The sequence below is a fragment of the Erpetoichthys calabaricus genome, chromosome 14 (assembly GCF_900747795.2).
Source record: "Erpetoichthys calabaricus chromosome 14, fErpCal1.3, whole genome shotgun sequence".
Classification (NCBI taxonomy): domain Eukaryota; kingdom Metazoa; phylum Chordata; class Cladistia; order Polypteriformes; family Polypteridae; genus Erpetoichthys; species Erpetoichthys calabaricus.
Genome location: NC_041407.2, coordinates 40781421 through 40793094, shown reverse-complemented (window position 1 = coordinate 40793094; position 11674 = coordinate 40781421). Strand labels below are relative to the sequence as shown.

At 39.4% G+C, this 11674-nt stretch overlaps 1 long non-coding RNA gene across 2 annotated transcripts; it reads left to right on the top strand.

The window, feature by feature from the left end:
• The first annotated feature begins 2204 nt into the window (after positions 1 to 2204).
• On the top strand, positions 2205 to 4806 carry LOC127530163 (uncharacterized). Of its 2 annotated transcripts, none has more exons than XR_007936676.1 (4): positions 2205 to 3906; positions 3991 to 4201; positions 4322 to 4618; positions 4698 to 4806. It is a non-coding gene; the product is annotated as an uncharacterized LOC127530163 (long non-coding RNA). The 2 variants fall into 2 exon arrangements; XR_007936677.1 differs by having other exon boundaries at positions 3991 to 4218; positions 4368 to 4618.
• The last annotated feature ends 6868 nt before the right edge of the window (positions 4807 to 11674 follow it).

The window sequence follows — 11674 nt, the reverse complement described above, 5'->3', positions numbered from 1 at the left end:
GACTTCTCAGTTATTTGTGCATGGCTGTTGTGCTGGAAGTGGTATGTACTCTTTAGCTTTAAAGTCTGAAAAAAAAATATATTTAAAATACAAGAAGAACAGTTTAACCATTGCTTGCATAAAGCTGTAGTATTTATATAAGTGTCATCCCAAATTTGCAGTAATATAGTTGTTTTAGCTGTTAGGTGGGTTATTGGATGTTTATTGTGTAAGGGACTATGTTTAGCAAAATATTTAATAGCTCTACAGTTACAAGAAAACTTCCTTGTACAATAACAAGAGTTGCAAATATAAATTATGTCATTTGAGCTTTCTGAACATTACAATCCATGAATTTTGTGCTTCCTTTGTTATATTCTTATTATTACAAAATTAATGTCTACTGGATTGAATTACAGTTAACATTATGGTTAACATTAACTTTAATTTGGAAAGTGTAACTTTTGAACAATATTTGTCAGAATGCCAATCATCACATCAAAGTCAAAAGACATGTGCTTCAGAGTGACAATTGATGCCGTTTCTACATATATTTTAGTGTTTAAATTCTAAAGCCACTGCCTGTATATTATCTTTTGTCCTTGTAGATTTCTGTACTGGCATCTATTGGAGGACAAGATACCAAGCATGTCACTTGGAATATTCTTTCACATATTTTTGGAGATGATGTTGCAAAAAAGATAAACTGGAAGGGAGTGAATGAAAAACGGGCCTTCAGTCAAATGGCAACCAAAACTCTAATTATGCGTAAGTATCAACAAATCCAATTATATGAAATTAGTCTAATTGTATTAAGATATTACATTTTATGCCTTTGCTGGCTCAGTGGCAGTGCTGCTGCCTTGCAGTAAGGAGACCAGGGTTTGCCTCCTGGGTCCTCTCTGTGTAGAGTTTGCATGTTCTTCCTGTGTCTGCTCTGGTTTCCACCCACTGTCCAAAGGCATACAGTTTCAGTATATTGTAAAATGGCCTTTGTGTGTGTTCACCCTGCGATGGACTGGTGTCCTGTCCAGGGTTTGTTCCTGAATGTGCCCCAAAGCTAGCTGGGAAGGCTCCAGCCCTCCCTGACCCTGGTCTGAATTAAGCAGGTTAGAAAATGACATGACATATTATTTTAAGATAGACCCTAAATATTACAGATTTCTGGAAAATAGCAATTATTAAATAAAAGAAGTTTCCTGGTCTCTCTCTAACACCTTCTGCTCCTCCTAAAACTCCTGCCACATTCTTAGGAGAACTTGGAGTTTCCTCTATATTAAGAAAGATCATTAGGAGAGGGTTTCTGGTTTTTATGCATTTATTTAAAACAGAGTCATGTATTTAAAATGAGTTAATTGTACTATTTTTATCCACAACCCCAAATAATAATAAGTAAAGAATAAGAGAAAAACTGCAAAATTAATTCAACCTTACAATTGAACTGTTGTGAATTTTTCTATATTAATTATTTTTACACTTGCTCCACAAAAAAAATCTTGAAGGTGTGAGTAGGTCAGTCCACAATCTGTACATAGCCTTTATTGATCAGTATTAAAAAAGTTCACTAAAATCAAGCATAAATGATTTCATATCATTTGTAAAACTTTTGCCTCTCCTGTATTCAAAAAGCTTTGCTGTGTGGTCATTATGCAGTAGTGCAAGTGCCAATCCTTATTTCACCATTTCTATTAGTGGGAAATGCCTTAAAACACTTGATAATCCAGGAGATCTGATAGTCCAGCACTTGTATACTTGTATGAGTGTGAAATTAAAATAATTTCTCTGTACATTGAATCAACTATAGAATGAATATTAATGTCTTAAACAGGAACAAAAGGATGGGCAGTTGTAGTATTTTTAATATCTCATCACAAATAATTCAAACTGTATTTCATCACTCCTAAAAATGTGTGATACTGTTAAAAAATTGTCACAAACAACAAATTAAGGTTAATGTAGTTAGCCAATAAAACCAGTAAAACAAAGCCTAGAGACCTAGCATTTAACATTGTGTTCTAAATCTAATACTCTTTTAGGAGTATCGGTTCATGAGTTACAGAGAGCAGAAGAAGATACTGTCAAACATTCAGAAATTGACCTTAATTGGAGTCTTGGTGAATTAAATCAGTTTATACAGTATGTCAGCGTTACCCAAGACTCACATTACATTTGACTGGATTCAGCATGGCAAGAGCAGACAAAAACAGAAGGCTTACAAGGGTTGTTTCTTCAGTGAATGATCTTAAAAAGAAAGTTGGCCAAAGTAAATTGTATATTATTCCTCATTCCTACATATCTCCTCCTAGCCAGGTAAATTCAAATTGTTTTCTTTGTTCATTTCATGCTAATGCATGAATCAATATTTAATAAACATTCTTGTATTTCAAAACAGGATCCCCACTGACTCAGATCACTTTGTCTCCAACTGCAGTAGAGGTTCCATGCAGTCCTCATCACTAGACCAGCAATACTCTCACTTCACAGCTGACCCACCGGCAGAAAACAGATTTAATGCCCAGACTTTTGCAACTTTAATTTGTCCCATTTCTCCATCTTTATCACATGTATCACAACCTCAGTCACAATCTTACAGTGTACCCACAGATTCTGCCACCCCTGTAGCCCACCATCCAGTCCAATCCACCACACTACAAGGACACCATTATTCACCACTTGCTCATCCAGTTGCTCAGTCCTTATTACCTGCAATCCAACCTCAGCCACAGTCTTCTAGTGCACCTGTAGATTCTGCTATCCATGCAAACCTTCATCCAGTACAATCCACCATACCTTATAATCAGCCTTCTCCAGCATCATTTCATTCTTTGACACAATCCTCTTTCTCTTCTTTCCAACCACCTATACAATCATTTTCACATACAGAGCCTTACCAGGAAATTCATCATCATTCAGTGTTCATTAGACCCCAAACATCATCTTCTGGATTATCAGTCCATCTTCCATGTTTCTCAGAAAATGCAGATGATACTGATTCTGTGATCCCAATTCAGGCCTCAGCCCCTGAACTACCAGGGTCACATTTAGAGGTAAGCAAGTGAAGGACTGAAAAAATATCTGAAACTCTGTCAAAAATATGAGTATCATTGATTATAGCTTTTGTATTGTTTTAATGTCAAAGTCTGGGTATTTATATTTTTCTGAATGCAAAATATTTAACTTAACAAGTTATACAGAACAGTGTCTTTTGCAATAGGATGATGTTGCTGCTTCTGAGGAGGTGCAAGCGGGATCTCCAGTTGTAAGTGTTTGTATTTACTACATTAAATGCAGTATCTGTTAAATTGCAGCCGGTGATTTAAGTTGTTATGGTCTTGTAATAAACCAGTGCTGCCTTTGTTTGGAGGTTACTTACAGCGGGGATAGACAATCACATCATTCTGTGAACAGTGTGAACATCTCCAGCAGTAGGTATGTATTAGATATTTATGTAATATTGAATGAGTTAAAATGTCAAACATGAAATTATGAACTTCCCCTTTGAAACTAGAGGGTTTGGAGACGACACAGATCACTTGAATGATTTGTAACTTTACGAGATTGTGGTCCCACTTGATTTAGACCACTCCTGTCTACTCCCCATTTGTACATCTTCATGACTTTGGAAGAGTCACCAAATCTCAGCATTTAACTCCAACCAAAAATTAAGATAAAGATGGTATGCATGCCTAGCAACAGTAAAAATGTGAATAGGGGGCTTTTATGCTATGCAGAGGATATAAATGGAGTGACATTGTATGTGGTAGTTTGACAAATAGTTTTATGAATACATTTTATACTACAGTTTTTAAAAAATATACTGAGTTTCTTTCTTATTGCTGCTTAGGGAAGACTTCTTAATTGATGACTCAGACTCTGAGGATGACATAGTCATGTTGGGCTCCCCTGTTAGAACCTATGTTGACATGAGTTACATCTCTGTCAATGTGTGTGAAATGCATCAATAATTTCTTGTTTGAAATTATATCAGGTGTTTAATTCATTGACAGGAAGAGGTGGATGTGGCCAGTATATTAAGAACCTTCCAGATGGAAAACCTCAATGAGGACAGCAAATTCACAGTAGTTGCACGATGGAAGAAAATACTGCATAGTGCCTGTGCAGCCTTGGCAAAAAGTTACTTTGCATGGCATAAAACACCAGTCATTGAATTTGTTGGTGAAACAGCTGATGATTATGGCGGACCTCGAAGAGAGTTGTTCAGGTTTGGAGTCATTTACAGTAAAATGCCTTTTACAGTGTGCGTGTGAGAGAGAGAATGTTTAATATGACTTATGCACATAACGGAATGCTTAGTTTCTCCACTTAATTTATGTATTGACAGTTCTTTGAACTTCCCCTTCTTTATGATGGATTGTTAATGATAGAAGTCCAGACATTGCTTGGAGTTTTTGAAAGTTTGGGAGGACATCTTTTTTTCACATATGACCAGGCAGCTTTGGACACCAGCAAATTCTATACAGCTGGCAAGCTTATAGCTTAGTCTATAATCCATGGTGGGCCAGGAATTAAAGCCTTGGATCCTCATTTGTTCCAGCTGATGTGTGGCCAGACAGTAAAACTGGAAAAGTTTAACAGCCATCATTTTCTAGATGTTGATATTCATGAAAAGATTTGTCAGGTAATTTAGAATTCAAGTTATCTATGGACAGGCCTGCATTTGCATCATTTGACAAACACTAATATCTTTTAATTCTCAGATTTCACAGTGCACAACTCCTGCAGATGTTGTTACTCTACGAGCACAACTAGGAGATTGGATTGTAGACTGTAGAGTCCCAGGTATTTTTACTGCTGGACTTGCAGATATGTCCAAAATATATGGCCAAGTAGTGAAGCCCTATATTTACCTCAGGTGCTAAAATTAACAAATTGTATATAATTTTACAAAGTTAATTTGGGAACTAATTATGTATCTACTTTTACTGTTTTGTCATCTCCCAAATCTCTTTCATTTCAGACCTGCCAATATGATTGACCAGTTTAATAGTGGTATAAACTCATGTGGCAACCTGTGGGACATGGTGCAGAGGCACTGGATGGCCTTTCTCCCTTTATTTGTAAAAATACAAAAAGCATTAACCAGAGCAACATTCAGGGAACTACTTGAATTCAGCTGGAGCTTGGTAGGAAGTAACAAACAAGAAATGGAGGAAGACACTATCTTTAGTTGGGAATGTTTCCTGAACAGTGTGCAAGGTGTGAGCTTTATCTTCACTCTCACCACCATTATTGGGTTGTAAGGGTACCTAAGCATACAGCCCACATACACAAAGCAGACCACTCAGTATTTTCTTGTTAACATGACCCATTTGTGTGGTGGAAGAAAATTCAACATGTATGTTTGAAAGCAACAGTTTATTCTAGAGTAAATGTTCAGTAATTCTTTTTTATTCCTTCCTAGAAAAGGAAGCTGAGTTAACCTTTAAAGAAATTTTGATATTCATAACTGGAGCTGATGCCATTCCTCCACTGGGCTTCCCAGGGAAAGTTAAAATTGATTTTTATGACCAGCTTGAAGGAGTTTGCAGACATCCTTATACATCCACATGCTCAATGGCCCTTTTCCTGCCTAGAGGTGTAAGTGACGAATCAGAAATGCTAAATTTAATGACAGCAATCAGAGCATCAATGGGATTTGGAAAGGTTTGAGCATTAAATATTCTCAGTATGGGCAGGCTAGTTTCTGATAGCTTTCCCAAACCCACCTGATATTTGCTACTTTGATACCAGAATTGACAACAGTCCTGTATTTTTTGATAGAGCCATAATAAAGAAACTTTGCAGTTGGTCACAGTGAATTTTCTTTCTATTGTATAAAAAATGTAAATACCACAATTACACTGTACTTTTTTTTTACTACCCAAAATAAATATTGACTGTTTGTTTGGTTACGTTTACTAAATCATTGATATTAAATACCTTAAAAGAATCAATGAATATTCTCTGAAAACATTCTTCAAGTCTCCACAGGTGATTGAAGTATCATGAGATTGAAAAGGAACGTCTTCCGCTAAATCCAGGTTAACTTGCAACTCAGGCTGTACATACAGTGGTAGTTTCTCCAAAATACTGGCCATACACTTCAAATGCAACTTGTAATACACCCTACAGGCACTGTACAATGCTTTGAACTAGTAAAGAGTAGCAACTTGCAATTTTTTTTTAATACAGTTAACCTAGCATAATAGACCTCACAGGGAATCAGCACTTTATTGCAGTGAAGAGATTTTAGTTAACCAGGGAGCTATGTTGTCTGGAGCAAAAGCTCCTGGTAGGGCTTCCCAAGGCAAATTGTCCCAGTTGAGGGGTTAGACAAAGAGTGATACACAGCTCCTAATAATACAGCTCTACGAAGATAGAAAGAGTACCCAACCTGGTATAGGGTTACCAAGGCTTCCTCTTGAAACCAGGCCTGGAAGAAGTTCCCACAAACAAGCACCTGGTGGCCGGGCTTACCACAGGGCCCAATTGGGCACAGCTGGAAAAAGAAATGCAGGACTGCTCTCCTGTGGACCCACCACCTGCAGGAGGAATAGGGGCCTAGTACAATGTGACGTGGGCGATGGTTGAAGTGAGAGGTCTTGTTCTCCTGGAACCCACACATATAAACTGACTCTTGGGATGTACAATGTCACCTCTCTTGAGGGGACGGAGCCGGAGTTAGTGGGTGAGGTGGAGGGATTAAAACTAGATATAGCTGAGCTCACATCCACCCACTCACTTGGTTCTAGAAGTAAACCCCTCAAAGGAGGCTAGAGTCTCCTTTACTCTGGAGTTTCCCAGTAGGAAAAACGTCAGCTAGAAGTGGGCTTCTTATCAAGTCCATGCCTGGATTATGTCATGTTGGAGTTTGTCCTGGAAAGAGAGAGGGCTGCCATTGTGTGGCTGAAGGTTATGGAAGGGAGGGAGAACTCAGACTGCCATATCTGCCTATGCATCAAATGTCATTTCGGTATCCTGTAAAGGGTCCTAGCTGAAGAATCTATAGGTCTGCTGGGAGAGTTTAACGCCCACATGGATAATGAAGGAGACACCTGGAGAGGCATGATTGGGAGGAACGGCCTCCCTGATGTAAACCAGAATGGTGTTTTGTTATTGGACTTCTTTGCTAGGTATGGTTTGTCCATAACAAATACCATGTTCAAACATAAAGGTGGCTCATAAGTGTACTTGGTACCAGAGCACCTTAGGCCAAAGATCTATAGTAGATTTAATAATCGTATCATTGGATTTGCAGCCATATGTTCTGGAAATTTGGGTGAAGAGAGGGACGGAGCTGTCAAATGGTCACCACCTGGTGGTGAGTTAAGTCAGATGGTGGGGGAGGCGCCCAGACAAACCTGGAAAGCAAAAGTGAGTAGTGAAGGTGGACTAGGAACATTCGGGAGAGGCCCCTGTTCAGTTTTTTTTATGATACACAGCAATGCAAAAAAGTAACTATATCTAAAATTACAGATTGGTAAGAGAAAAAAAAATACAAAACATATCTGAAAAATTATAATCTTAAGGATATTAAATTTTACAAAGGTCATAAGCACCAGCCCCCCCAGTCCTAAGAATCCATTACCAAAACTCCAAAATGCCCAATCACCCATGACAGCCAATCGCCAATTATCTATGTCATGCAATTTGTAATGGAAACAAAAACATTAAACACAGCACAGCTGATTTTTGATTTTCTTAGTAATAGTGTCCCACTTTTTAATACTATTTTCTGATACCCCATTAATTCTTTAAGCTGAGCCTTAAAAAAGCATCGAATTATGAAATAAAAACTTCCAGTGACCAAAGGATACATTATCTGGGTCTCTCCATTGACATACTAGTAGAACTTTTAAAGCAACAGAAGCAATTGAAATACCACATTTGTGCAGCTGAGATACTGAAGAAAGACTAAAAATCATACAAATCAGTAATTGTGGTACTACAGGTATTTGGATATCCAGAATGGAGGCCAGGGCACTTGCACCAAGATTCCACAATCCTATCACTCTGAGGCATTCCCAAAAGTCATGTATAAAGGTGACAGGCATCTTAGACGGGCAGAAAATACATACAAAATGCTTATGTTGTGTAATATACAGTGTGTACGATGAACAAATCTAAACTGCACATACTGATAATTGTTGCTAATTGGTGATTGCTAGACTGTCATGGTTGACACAACTGTTCAATGTTGCGTGGTCAGCGGGAGCTGTGCCTCTGGAGTGGCAGACCGAGCTGGTGGTCCTCATTTTTAAAAAGGGGAACAGGAGGGGTTACTCCAACTATTGGGCGGACACTCTGCTCAGCCTCTTGGAAAAGCTTATGCCAGGGTTCCAGAAAGGAGACTCTATCATAGAACTTCAGATCCAGGAAGAGCAATGTGGATTCTGTTCAGACTGTGGAATGATGGATCAGCTCTTTACACTCATGAAGATTCTTGAGGGGTACGACCAATGGGACCACATGTGTTTTGTGGACCTCTCCTGTTTGTGATTTTCATGGACAGGATATCAAGGTGCAACTGGGGAGGAGATAGGGTCCAGTTGGGTGGTCTCAGAATTCTGTCACTGCTTTTTGCTGATTACGTGGTCCTTTTGGCTTCATCAGGCTGCAAACTCCAGCACATATTTCCATGGTTTGCGACAGAATGTGAAGTGGCAGGGATGAGGATCAGTACCTCAAAATCGGAGGTCATGGACCTCGGGAGGAAAAAGGTGGACTGTCCTTTTTGAGTGGGATGCAAGTTATTGCCTCAAGTGGAGGAGTTTAAGTACCTCTGAGTCTTGTCCACAGGTGTGGGGAAAAGGAATGGTGAGATAAACAGATGGATTGGACTGGCAATTGCAATTATACAGTCACTATGCCGATCTGTAGTGATGAAGAAGGAGATGAATTAGAAGGCAAAGCTCTCCATTTATCAGTCAATCTACGTTTCTACCCTTACCTATGGTCATGAGCTTTGGGTAATGACTGAAAGAATGGGATTGTGGGTGCAAGCAGCCAAAATGAGCTTTCTCAGCAAAGTGGCTGGGCTCTCCTTTAAAGATAAGGTGAGAAGCACAGACATCCGAGTAGAACCACTGACCCTCCACATCAAGACGAGCCAATTGGGGTGGTTCAGTCATCTGATATGGAGACCTCCCTGGGAATGCCTTTGGATCCCACAGTATGAGTTTGCAAGTGTGGCTATGTAAAAGAACATATGGGCTTCAGGGCACATCTTTCCACACCTTAGCACTTGCATTCTATGGGCACAAGTATTGGGACAGACATCTTTAATTTTTGAGTAAAGATGTTTCAATCAGACCCATTGCCACAGGTGTATAAAATCAAACAACTAGCCATGCAGTCTCTGTTTACAAACATTTGTGAAGCAAAATGAGTTGTTCTGAAGAGCTCAGTGATTTCAATCCTGGTACTGTGATAGAATGTCACCTTTGCAGTAAGACAATTCGTGAAATTTCATCCCTGCTGGATTTTCAACAGTCATCTTTAATGAGCATTATTGGAAAGTGTAAGCGTTTATGAACAACAGCAACTCAGCCATGAAGCAACAGATCACGTAAAGTCGCTGAGTGGGGTCAACAACTGCTAAAGGTGCATGGTGCATGAAAGATGACAACACTCTGCTGATTGCAGAGCTGAACAGTTCCAAACTTCTGCTGGCATTAATGTAAGCACAAAAACTGTGCAGCAGGAGCTTTGTACAGTAGAGTGGGTTTCCATGGCCGAACAGCTGCATGCAAGCCTCGCATTACCAAGTCCAATGCCAGCTGTTGGATGGAATGGTGTAAAGCACACCACCACTGGACTGTGGGGCAGTGAAACTTGTTCTATGAACTGATGAATCATGCTTCTCTGATTGGCAGTCAGATTGGCGAGTCTGGGTTTGGCGGATGCCAGGACAATGTTACCTGCCTGACTGTATTGTGCCAACTGTGAACTTTGGTGGAGGAGGGATCATGGTATGGTGCTGTTTGGCAGGGTTTGGGACCGGCCCCTTTCTTCCTGTGAAAGGTAATTTTAATGCTTCAGCATACCAAGACATTTTGGACAACGCTTTACTGCCAAAATTGTGGAAACAGTTTGGGGAAGGCCCTTTTCCATTCCAGCATGACTGTGCCGCAGTGCACAAATCAAGGTCCATAAAAACATTGTGGGATTAGTTTGGTGTGGAAGAACAGCCCTGACCTCAATCCCATCGAACACCATTGGGATGAACTGGAACGAAGATTGTGAGCCAGGCCTCATCATCCAGCATCAGAGCCTGACCTCATAAATGCTCTATGGAAAGAGTAGGCACAAATTCCCACATAACTGTTCCAAACACTTGGGAAAAGCCTTCCAAGAAGAGTGAAAGCTGTCATACCTGCAAAGGGGGAAACAACTCCATATTAAAGTCTATGTATTTGAATGCAGTGTCACTAAAGTCCCTGCTGGTATAATGGTCAGGCACCCCAATAGTTTTGTCTATATAGTGTTATATACTCACTAGCTTGGCTAGAGCAGACCAGATAGTGTCCTCAGGATGACAGAGGTTATAGTACCTTTATCATATTACTGCCAGTTACAAATGGAGTGTGTACTCTTTCCTGTGCTGCTGTTTACTGGGGGGTCCATCTCAGCCACTATCCCTGTGGGAGAGAAATAGCAATCTGCCCCCACCAGCTGCCCTGTGTACTTCTTTCTTATTTCAGTCACTGCGAGTGTGCAGACAAAGTTTCATGGAAGTTTAAAAGTAATGCTTTATTTAGAATAATGCTTCAGTTAATGGATCAATTCAAACAATAATTTTAGTAATACCATGTAAATGAGTCAAATTAAATGAATAAATTAAATAATAATATGACTTGAACAAATGGTTATTCAGATAAATACTCAGGAAGATTAACTGTCAGAAATCCCCGATCATATGCAACCTTAAAAAACATGAACCCTTATAGAAATGTTTTAAAGTTTTACATTACTTAAACGGTAGACAGCATTGTCCAGAAGGATATGCAGCAGAATTACGATGAGTAAAACAGAATTCATGTTGCTCAAGAGATGCTGTCAGCAGAGCAGCTTAGGATTTCAGCAAACATGGCAGTGCATGGATGAAGTTCAAATATCCAGAAGGGAAACTTCTTTCTTTCATTTCTAAGCAACCATCCCTTTATGCAATTAACCCCATGTTGGGTATCAAGCCTTGTGCTATCCCTCACCACTCTTGGTTTAGAATTTGAAGTTCAGGGTCTTGCCATTGCAGGTGATTATTTGAGTTATGCAGTTTCTCATAACAATGTTTATAATATGAACTCTCAGCTAAGTAAATCAAACAAAGAAGGCATGTTTCTCATAGGATCTCTCTTCAGCATGTTTACTGCATTATATAAGAAAACGTGTGTTAATGAAAAAGCAGGCCTCTACTAGATGTGACCCATACGTTCAATTCAATCCGCAATCATTGTTCATCAACTTGCCTGAAACACACAGTCATTGCAGAATGTGGCATTTGTCCACTCCTATACATGGCTGCAATCTTCTATACCCAACATATTGTTTTCCCAAACTGAGATCAGTAGCATAAATGCGACGTAGGGCAATCTCTCTACAACAAATCAACTATTTTTCTTTTATGTCCGAAATGTATGCAATGCTATTTTGCAGGACTTCTTCATCATGCTGACTAAGATGAAGTGTTTGCACA